This window comes from Lactuca serriola, chromosome 4, assembly GCF_051521515.1.
Source record: "Lactuca serriola cultivar US96UC23 chromosome 4, Lser_US96UC23_V15, whole genome shotgun sequence".
NCBI classification, from domain to species: Eukaryota; Viridiplantae; Streptophyta; class Magnoliopsida; order Asterales; family Asteraceae; genus Lactuca; species Lactuca serriola.
The window spans coordinates 10967267-10974866 of record NC_136411.1 but is presented as its reverse complement, the minus strand read 5'-3'; the positions used below and the strand labels follow the sequence as shown (position 1 = coordinate 10974866).

General features: G+C 36.4%; 1 pseudogene; it reads left to right on the top strand.

Moving 5' to 3' along the window:
• The first annotated feature begins 683 nt into the window (after nucleotides 1–683).
• On the top strand, nucleotides 684–1482 carry LOC145099938 (small ribosomal subunit protein uS7 pseudogene; annotated as a pseudogene).
• The last annotated feature ends 6118 nt before the right edge of the window (nucleotides 1483–7600 follow it).

The window sequence follows — 7600 nt, the reverse complement described above, 5'->3', positions numbered from 1 at the left end:
CAGACGAAACAACACTTTCACAGTTGTATGCTTCAACATCGATTTCATCCTCCTTAAACTCAAGGAAGGGTAAAATCATTCGATGTATTTTCTGCCCTATTTCACAATTCAGATGCAGTTGAGTAATCTTAGCATAAAGTATTTTAGCAATCAAACAAAAAATATTTCTTTGTTTTAAAAGTTTCAAATTGTCTCTTTGTAAATAAATGTTTTCATCCTTAGACTTAATCAGCTCCGACTCCTTTTGCTCAATCCACATCCTTCGCTCCTCACTCTTGGATGACACCCTGCTTAATTGGTCGGTTAGGTTAGAATTGGTGACCCGTGTTTGAGTTAAACAACTATCCAGATTTGAGATTCTTGAATTTAAGTTATTTAATTCCTTTTCATATGATTTTTGTGGAACTTTGAACGAGATAAAAAGAGATTGTACCTTCTTGATCAATTCATCAAGTTCATTGATCTGCACACTGAGAGGTTTTGCTGTGAAACATAAGTCCTCTCGCTCCTTGGTGTCCTCATTTCCACCATCTGTATTGTATCCCCTCATGTGAGATACGTCAGTCACCATCAAACACTTTCCGCTGCTTTCACCACCTCTTGCCACATACGCCTTTCCATGAGAAGGCTTTCTCACCTCATCATCTTCTGAAGTAAGATCATAGTCCTCCAGGTTCAGAACCAGCAGCTTTGTTCCTCACACCCGGATTCTAGTTTGAGTAAGAATCGTAAGCAATGGAGGTCGTCGCACCTATTGTTGAAGAAGGGAAGGCTCGCAGCGAGGTCCTACTCTTTAACCGCTGGACTTACGACGACGTTTAGGTTCCTGATCTTTCTGTGGTGGATTACATCACTGCTACTGCATCAAAGCACCCAATCTACATGCCTCACACAGCTGGAAGGTACCAACCAAGGAGGTTCAAGAAGGCTCAATGCCCAATCGTTGAACGATTAACCAACTCTCTCATGATGCACAGGAGAAACAATGGTAAAAATCTTATGGCTGTGCGCATTGTCAAACACGCAATGGAAATCATCCATCTTTTAACCGATGCTAATCCCATTCAAATCATCGTTGATGCTGTCATCAACAATGGACCAAGAGAAGATGCAACAAGAATCGGTTATGCTGGTTTTGTGAGGCGTCAAGTTGTTGATATCTCACCACTAAGACATGTGAATCAAGCTATCTATCTTCTTACCACCGGTGCATGCGAGAGTGCTTTCAGAAATGTCAAGACCATTGCTGAGTGTCTTGCTGATGAGCTCATCAATGCTACTAAGGGATCTTCAAACAGCTATGCGATTAAGAAGAAAGATGAGATTAAGAGAGTTGCTAAGGCCAATCGTTGAGGAAGTATTATCATCATCACCATACTCCTTCTGGTTAGTGTTATTCACATTTTTATCAGGGAAAAAACTATGAAAACAAGTGTTTAATCATGGATCTTGCATTAGATTTTATGTAATTTTTTTTGCTTCATGCTTTAATCAATTGCTATATGTTAGAGGTTTTGCAAAAAAAAAAAAACGCATCTTCATCTTCTACTACATTCTTGCTTTTGGACAAGAGGGCCATGGACCCCAAGTTTGAGACCACATTCTTCTCTTGCATCACTATCTTTTCTTGGGATTTCAGAATTCCCACCAGTTTCGCCAGCGAATATGACTTGAACTGCTCGTGAGCTTTAACTGTAGACACAACAGCTCTCCATTCAGATCTTAAGCCATTCAAAAAGGTGACCTTCTGTTCAATCAACTTCCTTTCGATATCGTGTTTGATCATCTTGCTAAGAAGATGATTGAAGCGATCAAACGTCTGAGTGACGGACTCATCGAAATTTTGTTTAAATTCTCCAAACTCAGACAAAAGCAAGGTCTGAATAGAGTGCTCCAAATCTTCATCTGTGGAATACAGCTCTCGCAACTGATCCTAGATTTCTTTAGCGGTACTGCAGGAACTCACCAACCTAAACGTGTCAGATTGAAGAGCAAATCGGATCAGTCTTAATGCTTTGATATTGCACTGAAACTTCTCTTTTTCGTCTTGAGCAACGTCTTTTACATCTTTTAACAGATCATTATACTCTTTCTGAGTTTTAATGATTCTGGATGTTCCTGAGTGAGCAAATGGTCCAGACACAATAGCTTCCCATATAAGATACCCATTGTCTTCAGATCCGATGACATAGTCTTCAAAATGATGCGCCCAAACTTCGTAATCCTGGGTGTAAAGAATAGGAATCTTTGTTGTTGATCCAATACTGTTTGAGATGTTGATAGGATAAGATTGAGAATCGTCCATGCTTGATCGTTTTACTTGTTTGAAAGATCAGACTTGTAATATGTAATATTAGGGCAAAACGAATAAATACTGAGATACGTCAATTATGGAGTGACGACTCAATAAATATCAGTTAATGCGGAATAAACCTTAATCACTTCTTTCACAGAAGAGATATGTATGAATTACACAGCCTCCTGCTCTGATACCAATTGATGAGTTTATAAAACTCTTGATCGATTAGATCTTATAACAGGCAAATCAAGAAAGTAATAACAATAAGACAAAAACACAAGAATGGATCTGAATGAGTCGAATGATTTGATTAACTCAATCCTCAGCAGAGCTCGACGAAGAACTTCCGCTGTAGAGGATTCTAGGGTTACAAAAGATAAGAACGTAAACGCTTATAAAAATCTCTGTCAAATCTTACGATAAAGAATGCATGCAAGCATCTATATATAATAACCCTACAAAGAACTCACGGATGGACAGGCCCATACCGGAGACAAAACTGGACTAGCTAACGAGCCCAAAGACGCAACACTAATTGGACCTAACAATTTAATTAGTATTGATCAAGAATTAATTTATAATTAATTAAGTGATCAAAAGGAACTAATTAAATATGGACTCTTATATATATAGAATGGGCCAAGTTCATTTAGGTTGGGCTAAGCTTTCATGGATAGTCCATGGAGTGTTTAACCCATGGATCCTAGGAAATGAAAAGTCATGGGTATTAGGGTTTAACCCTAATCCTCCACACTATATAAAGATGTCCTTGGTTGGTGAAATTAGCACTAGTGTGGTACACTAAGAAGGGCTAGCCAATTTCACTAGAAAGAACCAAGTATCCATATTCTCTAAAGTCTTCCAAGGTGTTTTGGTGATTTGTGATTCCATTTGAGGCTTCCACACTATTGGGGCTAAGCTCTTAAAGCTTGAAGACATCAAGCTACATTAAAAGGTATGTCATCTACCTAGTACTTTGTAGTATAAGAACTTCATAATATGCTACTTAGGATTAAAGCCTTGGAAAGTTCTTATTTGCATGTATTATAGAGAAAACATAGATCCATGGTTTATAGGGTTGCATGTACACCATAGGAGTGTTAGAATGCTCAAAAACCAACAGTGGTATCAGAGCCTAGGCTTGTTTTCTTGCTATACTTGCAAAAGTAGCTGAAAAATCGAGTTTTGATGCTGTCTGCCCAGTAGACTCGCCGAGTCCATGAATGGACTCACCGAGTCCAAGGAAAAATGCATCCAACTCGCCGAGTTGGTTTGTGCACTCGACGAGTTGGACCCCCAGACAGCATAAATTCGACTTTTTTGGCTGGAATTGGACTAGGAACATTACCCTAAGATGTTTTTGGACTTATAAACTTGTTTTTGATGTGGTAATGTTCATGCTAATCCAATTTCAAAGATAATTGTCAATAGATTCATGTTTTGTATTAGTTTAAGGTTTAGACTAATTACATGAAAAAGTTTTATTTGAATTATCTTGTTCTTATGAGTTGCTTAGATTAATAGAAAAGTTGAGTGAAATAGTTGTTTTCAATCCAAATTAATCTAAGAGTTGATTCTAAAATGTCTTTTTGTAACTTGTCCTCAAGTTATATGAAAAGTCACATTTAAGTTTCATAAAACTCATAAAAGTTGGCAAAGGTTACAAAAATGAAGAGTCTAGTTCTAATTAAATGGTTTTATGACTCCATAACTTGTCCTCAAGTTATGGAGGACCAAGAGTCTCTTCATTAAATAATAAATAAATAAATAAAAGTGTAACCTTAATTAATTCCATAAGTTATAAAATAAAGAAAAGTTAATTCTTTTATTAGTTTAAAGTCTTCCATAACTTGTCCTCAAGTTTTGGAATTTGAAAAGTTTTCACTTATGAATACTTTAATTCCAAGTTAGCCCATAGAATTTTAAAGAGTTAAAATTCAACCCTTATACTTTATAATATTATAAGTTAATAATATATATATATATATATATATATATATATATATATGTGTGTGTGTGTGTGTGTGTGTGTGTGTATAAGAGTAAAGTCAGTCTTACCGCTAGTACGCCTCATTCACGAAGTCGGTCTATAAGGTGGGTATAAGGTTGTTGCCTATAAAATGGCAACTTATTGGGTGTCCACTCTCACCCACCGCTTGCTTGACTGGTGGAGGGTCGTTAGCCGAACGGGTTTGACAGGACTATAATTCTCCCTTCATTAAAAGTATTAATGATAAATACTAAGTAACTAAACTCTTAATAATACCCAATCTTAGTTACTTAGGAAAATGTAAATAAGGTGCTAATCCATGAAATTACACTTTGCACTTTGTTTAAGTCGGTTAGTGGAGCGTGTGTAGTTAACCGGCACACTAACTCGTATTTAACAAGGTAGGCAAAGGGTAACTTAATGTTTATCATAGTATCGATGGAGCGTGTGTGGTTAACCGGCACATCGATTGAGGGGTAAACACTTAAGGGTACCAAGTAATTTGCATGGTTACTTCACACCTTGTTTTGTGATCCTCGGCATCCCAGTCACAAAACCTGAAGGGCACACTCGAGATTGAAACATGCCATTGAACAGTTCAATGAATCTCAAAGATCTAGGAGTTTCAAAACCAATTAAAAACCTAATTATTATTTCATTTTTCATGATGGAAATTGGTGAATCGTCATTCACCTACCTTCAAATGTTTTATAGCTTGGATTACGGCATCCCTCTTCTAAGTTATAAAATAGTTTGTTGGGTCCTAGCCTTAATATTTCATATTGGGTGTCATATTAAGGACTTTAAATCAACTATCTTGAATATCTCCCAAAAACATGTCTGGTTTAGACATTTATGATCTTCCCAAATCTCTTGAAACAAGCTTTCCTAAATGAAGATGATGTCCCTTGGAAATCATACTTCTTTCACCTCCTCCAATTATTCTCCCTAACCCACAAGTTCTTGAAAAGTTTAAGGTCACTCAAGCCCTATTGGCAAGGCAAGGTCTAGGTGTGGTCACATCTTGGAGGTGTAGTCACATATTGACAAGCCGGGAGAGTTGGGTGTCAAAGTCTAGAGAAAGTTGGTGGTTCAATCACTTTCTAAGTCACATAGTGAGTTCCTTTGGGACACCTATGAAACAGACTATGACAAGACCCTTAATGATCTTATCTATTTGTTAAGATCAACTTCCTTAAAACTTGATGGACATTGACAATAGTGACACAGGAAATCCAGAAAAGCATTCTCTTCCCAATGGAAAGGGATCGGCCATAGTCAACTCGGTTGACCAAATGGTAAAGAGAAAAGCTAAGTCTGTGATAGTCCCGTGTACCATTATCAAAGGGTCCATATGTTTATATTGCCAAAGAAAGTGGGCATTGATTGCGAAGATGCCAAATTTACCTAAGGATGTTAAAGTCAATAAGTTTGACTCTACTTCAGGTAAAGTCCACTATCTAACTCTGCTAAGTTTCTATTCTGAGATTCTTGATACATGATGTGACTGGGTCACATGGTGATGTTTTAAGAATCAAAGAAAAGTGAAGAAACTTAAAGAAAGAATATGTTGAATCTGATGGCGTAGATGGATTTCTATCGCATAGTTTGAAGATCGGATTCTTGAGCTACTTCTTAGGAGTTATGAGATATTGCTTAGGAATAGATAACAACAAGTTTTCATATGGATTGTAAGGATAAGTTTTTCCGCATAGTTTTAAAATAAAAGAAAATTTTTGATTTTATTTATTTTAAAATATCCTTACAATGGCATCTGAGGAAAAAAAATTGTTGCTTATATGATTCCATTAATAGCAAGAGTGGAAATATGAAATTGATTCTTTCATTTGTGGTAATGTCTAAATTTACCAAATAAGGAAAGATTCTCATCACCTAAGTTTCAATTGGACTGGAACTTAGAATCATGCAAGTTGTATAGCATGATGAATGAGAACTTTCAAGTATTGGAAAATTAAGACTAATTACTTGTTCACATGGATGTGTGAGTGAAGTGAAGGACTAAGGGATCGAGTACACAGTCTTGTGCACTGATTAAGTCCAACACAAAAGATCGATAAGATTATTCTTCATAATTTACTATAGTTCAGTAAATATGGTTATACTTACAAGCTTAAGTGTAATTCTGAGACATTGGAAAAGGTTCCAATGTATGGCAGAGCGAATAAGAAGAATCAAATTAGGCAGAAGGATAAAAGTTTCTCAAATTTGAAAAGATGGGAGAGAGTACTTTCGTATCAGTTTTGTGATCATCTTAATGATTTAGAGACCTTATCACAATTCATCCTCTAAGAGCCTTCTTATAGCTAAGAAGAGGAACTTGAATTGTTGAAGTGGTTAAATCAAGAAGATGATTCATACTTCGTTCCAAAAACAATTCTTAGAGTTATACTCTAAGATTGTAACTTGAGTGACATGTCTTAAAGAAGGTTTAAAACACTTGTTAAATGTAAGAGTAAAAGTTTTCTACTCTTGTACATTTGAAATTGGTAAGTTGTGATATTTTGGATAAAACAAAGACCAACTAAGGCCAATTGTGTGAAGTGTTTGTCTTGATTAGAATCCACACTATCTCTTGGATGTTTGACAAGGGAGTCTTATATGTCAAGAGGACAGTGGGAGTCTTAAAGGTCTTGAAAGTCTTAAGAACTAATCAAGAATAAACCTGAAGTTCTTCACTAGCACACGACTTGAGGTTTATAACCTATCGTGTTGACATATTCTGTGCCCATTCCAGTTAAAGTTGGCTTTGCATATGAGTTCTTAGAGTTCTCAATTTGTTGCACAACAACTTGGAAGCAATGGCAGGCCCTTGAGCTGCCTGGTGGCAAGAAATTAAGATTGAGTTCAGTCCATATGAGTTTGGATTTGTCATTATCCTTGTCTTGCGACTATGGTTTTGATAATTCACATGGATAAGAACACATACACCATTAAATCTAAGTGTCATAAGGTTTCTCTCCGATTCATGAAAATGATGGTGAGGAAACACTTTCACTAAGTAGATTTTAGCTTAGATAGCAATTGTGATATTTGCATTCTCAAAGTCGTTAGTGGAGCGTGTGTGGTTTACCGGCACACTAACTTGGACTTGTGAGAAATGGAAAAAGGTCTAACCATTATGATTACGGCATCCCTCTTCATAATTGTTTAGCCACACAAGTGTGCTATCTAAGGGAAGGTGTATGATTTTGATAAAGTTTTATCAAAACAATCTAGTATCAGAAATCTGAACTTTGGTAAGAAAGTCAGCTGATTTTTGAGTACATGTCAAAGCTAGTGGGAGCATAAGT